Raw genomic sequence first — 12,914 nt, forward strand, 5'->3', positions numbered from 1 at the left:
TATAAGACAAAGCCATTCATGACTGGACATATCTGTCTTCTGCCCTCCACAAAATTATCTAGCATCTTCAAGGTCCTCACAAAGTGATGTCATCAGGTTAAAGATGGAACAACTTGTGTGATTCTCCACAGAATTCCTTGCTTTCCATACAAGCTTCCTTGAATCTACAGTGAACCCTGTGGCACAGTACCGTTGGGCTTGCACCTATCCTGTTGTAGGATAGAGGTTTGGAGCCTGCATGTTGCCAAACAGCTGCCATCTGAAATAAGCCATTACCTGTGGAGGGTAGTCCAGTACCTTGCAGCATTTTCAACTAGAATAAATACAATGACTTTTCTGCATAGCAGAGAGTTGGTTTTTGAAGGAACATGACAGATGCCCTGGGCCAGTACCCACCTGCTAAAGAGTCATCATTTATCCAAAATGGCTAGGCAGGGCCAGAACTGAGAAAAGATCCTCTGCTTCAGTGAACTGAAGTGTAGCTTATCATAGAATCATAGAATGTTTTGGGTTGGAAGGGACCCCTAGAGGTCATCCAGTCCAACCCCCCCTGCAGGGAGCAGGGACACCTTTAACCAGATCAGGTCGCTCAGAGCCCCGTCCAACCTGGTTGGAGTTTTGCCACTAGAGGAGGGAACCATGCATGTCAGAGGACTGCAGCGAGGTTACAGGAGGTGGCGGCTGAAAACCCAACCTGCAGTGCCTGAACGAGAATGCAAACACTGAACATTGTCAGACTTCTTTGTCCCTGTGTGATTACTAAATCACAGGCGGTGCCAGAAACCAATACCTGTGTGTAGGAGTCCCATCAGTGCTGAGGAAGAGAAGCCCTTTCCCCTTCTGAGGTGATGGGAGAGGCTCTCGACAACAGCTCTCCTCCTCAGCTTTCTGGCAGTGGAGAGTGCCAGTATGAGAAGGGGAGTTTGCCACAGGTCTTCCCAGTTCTCTTGCAGCCACACCATCAGTAGTGTGCTGATGTGTAACACAGCCCTGCTGTGAGGCTGCTTGCTCGTCAAAGCCAAGGGACAACGTAAGAAGCCTGCATAAAAAAAAGGCCGGGTATAGCCGTTGAACTTGAATTCCCTCATGTGCTGCTGTAAATAGAGGAGGCTCGCGTGGGGGTTGCTGCCCGGTCCCGATGCTGCATGCGTGCACGTGTGCCTATCAGTGCAGGCCACCCTTTACCTAAGGTACTCTCGTCTGTCTGGCGTGTAGGAGCTGAAAAGTGGTTCCCTAGCTTTCTAAAGTAGACGGTTTCTGGCCGTTCAAGAAACACCAAGTATGACGGTGGCACGTAGCATCTTTGGGAAGGAAATTTGCTCTCCTTTCCCCTCTTAAGTGTTCAGCTTCCTGGTATTTCTGGTCCCTAAGAGACAGAGTATTGGGAAACCAAGACCCTCCCACCCCCACAACTTCAGCGAATTAGTTTTGTTGATGTTTCATGCCTGTGTAAAAACATCATCTTGCTGCATTTGGTGTGGTCAGTGCTGATGACAGCACAGAGACGATGAGTATTATCCTTGTCTGGAAAGAGGGAGGTCTTGATCCTGCAAGTGACTAAGCTCAGATGAATTCTCGGCGTACCCGTCTGTGACCATTGTTCCGTCCCTGCGGTTGTTTGCAGGACTGACTCATAACTTACTTCCTCATTCATTAATCAAAAACTTGGGGAAAATGTTGTTGACGCCTGTTGGCCGAAATAAGCACAGCAGAAACCCTGGATCTGAATGAGGATGTTTATGTGCCACGTGTCCGTGGACCACAATGCAGTGAAAGACTCTGTGCTGCCTTCTAACGAACAGACGATGACATTCTTGCCCCCTGGCAGTGAGCATAAGTGAACCTTTTAGAGTGTTTTCCTCTGTGGGGAGCTGTCCCCCACGCCCCCTGATGCAGCGTTAGTTAAGGACTCGGGCAACGTTCTGGTTAGATTTCTGTTTTGATGGATTTGATGTTTTTCATTCATCTTTAACTAGACTTGACATCTGTACTCACAAGATAATTTTCACTGTTTTATTATTGATCTTGCAGAGTAAATGTGCACATGGAGCACTGTTGAATAACAAGCCATCTTATTTGGATTAAACAGACATACACCAGTTAAAATGGGTGCTTTTCCACTGCTCGGGGGTTTATTGGATGTATTCTGTTTGTTAATAGACATATGACATTGCTATTGTATTGTGACACTTTGTGAGTCACGATTGCTGAATTTCTGTCAGTGGGAGGTCTAAGTGATGACAATAGGAAAACCTGGCGATACACTGCTTTAAAGCAGTCGTTTTTCTGTAATAGAACAAAAGCTTCAATTATAATAGTGTCACATGCTCCTGTTAAAATCAGTCATTGCCCTTGAGTTCAGCTACACGTACAATTACATTAAATAATTATGCATGAGTGGCTACCAAAAGTAGAGAATGCTTGACTGATGACACCCGGTTAAAGCTGTCTTGACAAGTTTCAAAACCTTGCTCTGTCATGGTTCTCAGGTGATTGTTCTTTGCGTATCTCAGGGAAGTAGAGAATTGAGTCTCTCTCGGTTCATTTCCATGTTGCCCTGTCCTCTCTCACGCCTGCCGAGCAATCCGTTCTGCCCTCCTGTCTGGCTTGTTCGGCGGGGAGGAATGCTGTGGTGGGAATACCTGGTCCATGCAGGCCCCTCTCACAAACATCCTCAAGTCCCTACTGATGCTTCTGGGTCACCATATAAAGAGTTTAAAATGTAGACAGCGTGACAGTGACACAGAGAGAGCTCCAGTGTGCGTGTCAAAAACTGATGGGAAATTGGGGTTGACAAGCTGACTGCCCGTGTCTCCACTTTCATGTCAGATTTTTTTTAAAAGGCTTTGCTGGTAGTTGCTGTTCTTTGCAGGCTGGTAACTAGCCCTCCTCACATCCCAGCCACAGGAGCCTCCTGTTCATCGTGCGAGCCTGGTTACTTGGCACTGAGCTCAGAGGAAAGGTGGAGTTTGGGACATGCTGATGAATATTAAGGTTACCAACATTCTGTGAGCCTAAATCTCGGATTATTCAGTGGGATTTAGGCTTCTCAGCGCAGTGTTGGTGCCTGGCTTCTATTAAGCCCTTTGCAAGTTCCTACAGATGATTCCTATTCTTTAAAATAGTTTTCAGAAGAATTTCTGTGAGGAAATTGTGGCTCTTCCCAAAACAGTAGGTGTAGAATATAAGACAGTGGACTTGCGCGTGGTGCTGAAATCGTACATACAGTTGTGACACGGCAGGGAACAAAGCTGAGAGCATTTGAAACATGAATAAATGATGTTTCAAGCTAGAGGTAATGGCTTTTTGTCAGAATTTTGGCAAGTGTTATGTCTGAAAAACAGCATGAGCGTTTCAGTCAATTAATATTCCAAACATATGTTTTAACGTGGTGCCAAAATAAGAGCCAGAGTTTGACTACGTCAGCTAATTGGCTTCAGTATTCTATTGCCATGGTCAATCCAATGGGAAAAAGAACATCCCAAGCTGGCCTTGTTTTTCAGAGGTGATCACAACCCCACTGATTCCAATGAAATCCACGTTCCTAATGACAGTATAATGATGGTTCCTTAAGATGACTCATGTGTTTTACAATGGGAATCGGGAGTTGCATGTAGCAGAGCATGTATTTCCCACATATTATGGTGGGTTTGCTTATAAAAGAAAGATCAGAGTCATCCTCACATACATGTGAAAAGGTTATTTATTCCTCAGCATGGCGGGAAAACGTACCACTACAGTTCGTGTACTTTTCCGAATTGATGTCTTGTCTGCCAGTAGCTATTTAGTGTGATAATGGCGTTTGATAGACTGGACACAAACACCATTGTCACACTCCACAGCTCTGGGAGTAGTAGATCATGAGTCCGTGGAAGAAGTAATACACACGCATTGCAGGCTTCGGCATGGGGGCTTCAAAGATCTGCAGAACACAGAGAAAAGGCCATGCTTATGTGTATTTGTACGTGGTACATCAGGATTCTCCTCAAGGCAGTGGGAGACAGGATTCAGAATTTCTCTGAGGTGAATATTTGTTCTCAGCTAGCTGTAGTCATCTACAAGCTGAGTAGCTTTAAGTGTGCCTTTGCAGGCAAAAGGGATGGACGGGCCCCTTGGGAAAGTAATTGTCCTAAGAGACACATTTGTGAAGGGAGGAATGAATCATTCCCTGCAAGGGCTTGTGTCTTTCTTTCTCTTGTTGATGGGCACAGCTCAGAATAAGCACCTGGCTTTTATAGAGCTGTGTTAGACCTGAGGAATCAGGATGCTAAAGATGGTGTTTGTTTGCCATACGCTTGCTTTTACCCGTGTTTTAGAGCTAGCCCGCTTACACGACAGCAGTTGCTCTGTGCTCCCAGTCTCACTTCACCCGTGGCATTCAGTGCAAGTTCTGTGGCACATCAGCACCCGTGCAGCAGGGAATTACGCGGCGTAACCAACCTACGCCTGACTGGTGGTTCGCTTCTTCCCAGGAGAGGGGTTTGGTTTCATAGGACAGAGTGTGTTTCTGTGCTTGTTTGGCCCGCAAGCCTAGTAACATTTCTGCACACCCTTGGTGAGTGTAAAAAAATCCCGTAGAAGATGGTGTTTGTCAGGAGAGGCCTCGGAGCATGAAAGAGTAACTGAGGGTGACACGATACACAGGATCCGCAGGGCCATGGAAATTCAGTTATGTGTCAGCATCGCATCTGAATACTGCAGCAAGGCAGAGAAACAGAGGAGGAGGCGCAGGGAAGGGAGGCGAGTAGAATCCAGAGCCCGGGTGAATAGTGGCAGCCTTTGTACCTTACTCGTCCTTGCGTCTGCTTTTTCCTCAGTCTACAAAGACTGTCACCTTGTGTGATCACCTGAGCAAGGTCATGTTGGATATTAACTGGGAGAAACACTGACCTGTGCAGGCAGAGTGTAGCTTTGAAGGTGCAAGCCAGCTAGTGGATGTCCATTAACAGGAATAACAAAATAATATTAGTAACTAATCGGTAACTGGAATGAAGTCTGCTAGCTTAAAGAAAGGGAAAAAAAAGAAAAAGGAAGAGACAGAGCACGGAGCGGAATTCCTTTATTCCCCTGGAACTGGTAAAAATCCTCCAAGGAGAGCAGAGTACATGAAACATTGATACTCCATTTTGTGTGCATTTGGGTAGATTTTGTCTGTGCTGAGTACCAAAATGGGTTTTGTAGCTACTGAGAACTTGAACTTTCTGACTCAAAAAAGAATGGCGTATGGACTGGTTAGGAGCACCATGGGAAGGGATGGAGTTGTCTCTCTGTGCCCAGAGAACGTCTTGCTATAATGCTTTTAATCTCTCTCATGGTTTTTTAGGCTCAGTAAATGCATTCCCATTTTTACATATTCGGGAGCATCTGGCTCCCCCTATGTAATAAAACGGGACCCTCCGATCAGCTGTGGATCCGGCTGCATTTTAGCAAAAGACTGTTAAGCAAGTTACAGCGCTCAAAAGGCAGACCCTCCGATCCCCAGAGGACTTGCCCTGTGGGCTTAGCCTCCTGCCAATCTCTTGATCTGTCTTCCCCAATTCACTGCCCTGGCGAGGTGTCGCTCCCACTCCTGAAGAGCCTTAACGCCTCTGCTCTGGTCTCGGCCTGCTGGCAGCACTCCCGTCCTGCGTTCCAGCTCTGTCGTCAGCTCTCTGTAAAAGCTAAGTGTTTGAGGGCCGTATGCTGAATGTGTACAGCGATGGAGGAAAATCACATCTCTGTACCTGTTGAGACCAAGCAGTCACCATTTTAAATCCCAGCTTTTGAGGTGGGAGAGGCAGTCCCCAGCTCGAATCGGGGCATGCTGCAATTTGTGACTAGGTGGATGATCTAGATGGACTAGATGATCTCCTGAGGTCCCTTCCAACCCTTGCCATTCTGTGATTCTGTGCGAGAAGTGCAGCTCTGCATGCCCCAAAATCAGAGATGGTGTATGGGCAACTACCACTAGGTCAGCTGAAGCACTGGAGCTTGTGGGGAGTAGAAGGAAATGATCCAGAAAAGAACCTGCTCTCCAGATGAGATGCAGGTTGAGGGCTACTGCAGAAACAGCAGCCCTGCTTGGAGACAGCGGAAAGAGCTGTAACAGGGAGTTATTAAGGAGAAGGGCCCAGGGCTCCCAAATACGGATGCTTCTGTGCAGATCATCAGGTAGGGAAATGAGCTCACTCAGTGCTGCAGCGTTAGAAGTTGAAGTGCCAGCAGAGGAGTCACTGACACGTCCAGCTGGCTGCCTACGCGTACTGAATGCCCCTGAACCACCAGCACACTGCACGGCGTAGCCAGTTACTTCCTCTGCGGTCCTTACCTTTTGATCCAACTTTATGTCTTTTTTCTTAAATGTAACCTAGTTCAACCAGTGTTGATCGATCCGTGCAGGCTCCCTGGGCTCTGGACCAGTTTAACTACTGATTTGCAAGTACAACCCCGGAGGAAGCATGAACTGGCAGTCTGAGCTGATTTCTGAGCGGCCTTTGGCTGGTAAATAGTGCAGAAACGAAACCCCATGGGCTGGGTACCAGGTCGGATGGTTTTGGTTTTCAAACGTGACAATTACAGCTGCTCTGTCCTTCCCATCCTTGTCAGGGAAGCAAGCCTATAAATGCTTGGGCAGGGCTGAAACTTCTCCAAGTGCTTTTCGTCTTTCACAGATTCTGTCTGTGTTTTGAGTCTGTACAGGCTGCAGTGGGAAAGCAGCGTGCATGTGAACGAGCACACGGAACTGTCAGGCAGACTGGCAGATCCAGGGGTCAGGCAACCTCAGCTCCGAAGGAGGCATCTCTAAATGAAGGAAAGGAGCCGCAGCGCACCCTGCGCATCAAAGCAGCGCTCAGTTTTTCGAATTAATGAGGGCAAATACACAGTCTCACCCAGAGCATGTGCTGCCTAGTCAAGGTGCAGCTTGCAGTTGTAGACCTGAAGTCCGTGAGGCTATTTTTAATAAATGTGCCTATGCTGTAGCTGTGCATTCACGAGAAAGAACGCGAAGGAACACAAGCGCTGTACATTACTTTCTATTTCATTATAATATTGGTGGGTTTTCCCCTCACCTTTCCCCCCACACATTTAACTCAACCTTCTCTCTGCAGCAGAGAGGAAAGGTCAGGCAGGATCCTACTCTAACTCAGCTCTCCAAGGAGAAGTCAGACAGTCGCTGGCAGATACAGTGCAAAGAGCAGTGGAGCCCTGGCAGAAGCGCCCCTAGCCTTCCCGGTGAAATACCTACGAGAGCAGACAGCCAGGCAAATGACGCAGCCGCAAGCAGGCCTTTTACAGCTCCACAACTACGTGGAAGCTCCCAGCAATTCCACAGGAATATTTCCAAGACAAAAGGCATGAAAGAAAGAGAAATGGCTGCTGGTTTTTAGTACCACAATGGAGCAAAAAACCCTGAAACAATGGGAAAATTTACTGGGCAGTACAGGGCGAAAGCAAAGTATAGACATCAGAGAAAAAGAAATAATCTACTTTTTGCTTCTCTTCTGTTAAACATATGTGTAAAGAACATTATTAGAATATTCCAGTTGAGAAGGTCTTTGTGAAGAACAAGAGGGTTTCTAAGAAGTATCTGAATATGGATCAGGGAGCCTGTTGGTTTTGTAGATCCAGGCTCGGGAGCATTCCTGTAGCCCTGGAGAAGTCCAACCACGCTCACTGTCAGCTTCCCTGCCACCCCTTTTTTTTTAAAGAATGGTCATTTAGGGTGGCTGGCTGCCTGACACTAATCAACGCCTCATCTTTTTAATAGTGCAGGCAGAGATTACTGTGTAAAAGACATTGAATCCTGCTAAATCACACAGGCAGGCCACAGGCACTTGCGGTATTTTGGTGTGCTGACGTGCTGAGCATTCAGAATTCACTTGCACTATTTAATTTCTGTTAGTACATTTTTAGCGTTTCCTTTTCCTCACATGAATCAAGCCCAGGAAGGCACTTACCGGTGACACAGCTGCCAAACGACCCCCTGGCGTGTCGGTAGGGCTCGTCAGATTCTCTGGCGTGACGCGTTGCTGAACACCACCGTATTCGGGTCTTGGGAGGTCTCGGTCTCCCTTTACGGGTTCCCAGCAGTAGTCAGCCGTTGAAAGCCTCTGTTTCCAGTGGACACCTTTCTCTCGCCCTTTATGGGATCCTGGGCTTTTAAAGTAAACAATTCATTCTCTTTCTGATAAGTCATATTAAAATATTGATCTGGGGGAGGGAGATGGCCCTCGCTGCACAGAGCCAGAGTCACCTTTAGTCAGACAGACTGAGGAATGGAAAAAAGGCTCTGCAATCTCAGTTTTCTCTGTCCCTTCAGAGACAGCACATGTGGGTAGGGGAAACTGCAAAATGCAGGTTTTTTACAGCTGCCTGTTTTACTTAACCCCGAGATGACGAGTGTTTACTCTGTCTTCGTATTAATTGCTTACTTGGTCCACCAAGACTGGTTTCATCCGTTCCCCACACCACAGTGCTAACCTTGCTGTTCACTGCTGGGCCTTGCCAATCTTTCTTTCATTTTGTAAAATGGTGATTTACTGTCTTTCCTGCACAGGAATTGTCAGAACACGCAAAGGGCCTGTCACATTTGTAACAGGTTTTAATTGCCAGCACACCTGTGAGACGGGGGAAAAGGCCTGACTTTGCTTGAGCCTGTCGGAACACCAATGGCAAAAGCAGGAGTTAAAGGCGCGTCTCAGGGCCCCATCCAGATAGTCAACAACTAGACCGTTGCCTAAACCCCCCAACTCAGGGCATGATAAATTTCACAGGGGTTGTGAAGGCTGGTATGGGATTTGAACCTGTGATGTCTCTCAATATAAAGTCACACCTTCGGTACGCCAACCTTCCTGATGGCTAACCAGTTGGTATTTCATTGCTTGCATCCATTACCATGCCTCTATTCCACTGGAACATAAGTATTTTGTAACAGTCGTAAGTAAAAGTAACGGGTTTTTTTTAGAAAAGGAAAGTTTTCCATGTAATACCTGACAGAAGGGAGGAACCAGGTCACTTTATGGTCTTGGCTGGATGTGTTCATCCAGCAGCAGAAAACCATTGCAAAATCAAATCTGGAAAAAATTCCGTGTCTTGTACTCTGCTTGCTTTCCAGCTTTAGTGTAACCAGAGCATTGCTGGAACGACACCCAGCGCCTGTCCTTGTTGAGATGCCGTCCCTCGCCGCTGCCGGGGTGAGGGGGAACAGGCCAGCGTGTAGGAGCACTCCGAATCAGAGCTCTCCGCCTGGGAGAAGGGCCCTGCACGTAACCCATGCCAACACCTAACGCAGTACCGTGTGACGGGCAAACACCTGAACTGCAAAGCCCCTACAGCACCCGCATCTTTACGAACTTAGGGCATGTGCTTGCACTGCGAGTTTGGCATGGCAAGATCGATCTCCTGCCGTTCCCCAAAGTGCTGTTTCCCAAAATGCTCTTTTCTAGCTCCAGTCTCAGATACACCGGTAACACGGATAATCGTGTCAGCAGTCGTGAATAAAATCATAGAATCATAGAATGTTTTGGGTTGGAAGGGACCCCTAGAGGCGGCACTGAGCTGTGCTTTCTGTGCAGCACTGAAGCCGTAGTTATAGGTCTTTATATCTATTTATAGCAGTCTTATCACTGTATATACAGCTCAAGAATAGTTTTTTCCCCTTATGAAAAACTCCAGAATTTATAATTCGTAGGGATTTAATCTCACATTTTTATAACTTTAGCTCTAAAAGCCATGTTGGTTGTCTAATGTGGATGATCCGACTACTTCACTGTGCTCTCTTCCAGTTTTGTTAAAGAAAAAGTATTTTAATTAGCACAAATTAATAACGCTAACAGGTGACATTTAGTAGGGAAGCAGGGAATTAAATGAGACAGGAAAAGAAAAAGAGCACATGCCTAAGTTTTAGCTTTCGTGTTATGTGCTGTATGGCAGGGTATTGGAGACAGACAGTGAGATGAAGAGTTTTGTAAGAACTTGCTCTTAGGTTAGAAGTGCCGGTCACCTGTGCTACCTGACTTCAGGTGCGGTCCAAGGGCGCCGTGGCTCCGTGTCAGTCTCCGCTGGCGGTGCACCCCTTGGATGCCCTGATACAGTCTCACTTCTTATCCTCATAAAGACAGGAGCAGGATGACTGGGGAGATTCTGGAGGGCATCACCATCTGGCTGATCACTAAACTTCAGACAAAACCAGGATCTGTTGAAGGCAAAGGAAGCATTCCCACTAGCTTCGGCAAGGTCGGGATAGCATCTGCAGCATTTTCTGTCTGTGTATTCTCTGTGTGCACAGAGATCTTGTGCGGCGGGGCCCGGCTGTGCGTGATCGTAACTACTAACAGACCTCCTGGAATATTAGGAAGAATATTCCTCCAGTTACAGCTATTTTCTTTGTTTAGAGTCCCAGTGGTTTGGGCTTTTCGGTGGTGCTCTCAGCCTTCGTGTTCCCTTCTGCTCTTGGTCTATTTAGAAAACCCTCCTGAAGCAGAGACTGTTTTTCATTCGGTCTTGATACTGCTTGGGTTTTGGTGAGAAGGCTCGCATTTGGGACTCTCATTTGCACACCGGATAAAGGTGACAGAGTTACTGTAGTTAGCAGCAGTATTAGTTCATAGTGTGCCTGTAACAGTAGAACAAAGTTTGGGGGAAATATTTATCTAAAAATTACCTGTACAGTTATACCAGGATCCTGTGTGCCGTTCTGAAAATATGGAAGTGCATTTTAAATCTACAGAAGGTATCTGACAATTTGCTTAATCATAAAAAGAGGGCAAAAGACCTCAAATAAAAAAAAAAAAACAGAATGCCACATGTTGTCCAAAAACAGCAGAGAAAGACTAAAATGTGCTACTTTTACTCACAGAGGAAACAGCACTTACTCGGTGTTTCTGGGGTCGTGTTTCTGGAAAAAAAAGCTGTTTCCCTCAAAATGGCGACGTGCAGTTGTAAGTGAGGTGCTGCCACTGCACACGGGGCCGCTGGGGAGGGCATTGCGACATTCAGTACTGTTGCAGTCTGGTTTGGGTCCAATTGTTTGACATTAAATGCCAAATTATTTGGAAATTCCTGAAAAAAAAAAAAAAGGAACTAGTTTGTTTAAACGTTAGTAAAGGTGACACAAGGACAAATCACGCAATACACATTGCACGTCCATCTGAGGGCCAGATTCTTCCCTTGAAAATAGGTAGATACGGCCCCAAGCAAAATCATCTCACTTTGAAGTTCAGTGTAACTTTGAAGTCGGCTCTGCTTGGAGCAGAGGACTGAGTCCGCTGACCTCCAAAGGTCCCTTCCAACCTAAATGATTCCGTGATTCCATTTTATGTGCATAGCTCCTCTTGATGAAAGCATCGCTATGCAAAGGACAAAACTTGATCCATACAAGAGTTCTTTCCTACCACTTTTCTTCCATTAAATGGGGAGGATACGATGAATGAAATAGAAATCTGAGTAATGAAGTCTTTTCTGTGTGGCAGGAGTGACAGACCAACTCCCAAACTGAAGGAATAATAACTTAGCACGGGGGCAAAAATTAGGCTACATTAGGAAGCTCTTCACACAGGGCGGATTTGACAAACAGCAAGAAGCTGTGGTTTGGCTCTGCAATACGTTAATTATGAAATTCTTCAATTAAGAACAACCATTTTGGCAAAAAAAAAAGGGTTAAATCTGTGCCTAAGCATCTCGCTAGCGTCTTGGGAGAATTGGTTTATTGTTGTGAAACGATATGGGCCTATGCGGGTTTGTGAGTGCTATAAATCCCTTTGGGAGAACAAACCTTTGCAGCGGGTTAGTTCTGACCAGAAATACATTGCGTGTGCAGCAAAGCCCATTTGGAAAGCCTGTTTGAGAGGGCTTGACACCCACAAGCGCTCTGTTTATCCAGAGCAGATTGCAAAAGGCAGTTTCACCATGCAGTTCAAACTGAAGACGTTCAAACCAGGGGTCATTTACATGATGTGGAAGAGGCTCACCTGATTTAGTTCTTGTTCTTTTTTTTTTTCTCTACACTTAAAATCAGAATAGTATGAACTTTGTATGAAAAGAAAAATAACGCGGAGACGGATCTTGGCGCACACCTAGAGTAAGCGGGGAGAAGAAGGCGGATTGGGAAGAGCCTTCTCTTCCTCATTCGAGTGGCCCAAGACCTCATGGTACCCAGCCAATTGATCACAAATGTCAGCTGCAGTTTTGAGGGAGATGGGAAACCAGACCCTCACTTGAGGAGGGGGTGAGAGCAGAAGATTCTGATCTGAAAAATCTGATGCTATAAGGTGCAGAGGTTTAAAAAGGAACTACCGAGGCAGCAGTCCGGGGGACCCCAGTTCTGCAGTCCTCCGGAACCCCGATACGTAACGGTTTTCCTTCCCTATAGTCCAGCCTCAGAGCTGTTGCACTGATGGCCATCCGTGTATGAGAACTTGGGTTGTGTCTTGATGGCTTTACTCCAGCTCTGCATTTAACGAGCATATACTGAATGCTCTTAAACTGATTTGGGGTTAGTGATTTCATCTATGGGAAACCCTGTTACAACCCGCCAGCTGTGGGCATGGCTTACCTGTTTTAAAACCTTGGACAAATCTGGGCCAAAGATTTAGGCCAGATCCTTTTATGGAGAAAGCTGACACATATCCCACAATGTAACTGAGTTTATCCCTTTGCCATCACCTATTCATTTCAATGAATCCATGCTGACTTACATCAGTTTAGGTTATGACCATATAATTTGTGCGGGGAAATTGCTCAGCGTGGGCAAAGCAGGGATGCATCTGTCTGTCCCAGACTAGTGCAGTGTTCAGGGGCATCAGCCTTCGCAGGCGTCGCAGGAAGCACGCTGACCAGCGCTACTGCCACGGTACAATGCGCGGCGCTGGGACAGCTCAGGTCGCAGAAGGGAAAACGCTGTGACCCTTGTAAGCCAGTGGCTAGTGGTTAAAGAT

The sequence above is a fragment of the Egretta garzetta genome, unplaced genomic scaffold (genome assembly GCF_000687185.1).
Source record: "Egretta garzetta isolate BGI_Z169 unplaced genomic scaffold, ASM68718v1 scaffold384, whole genome shotgun sequence".
NCBI lineage: Eukaryota > Metazoa > Chordata > Aves > Pelecaniformes > Ardeidae > Egretta > Egretta garzetta.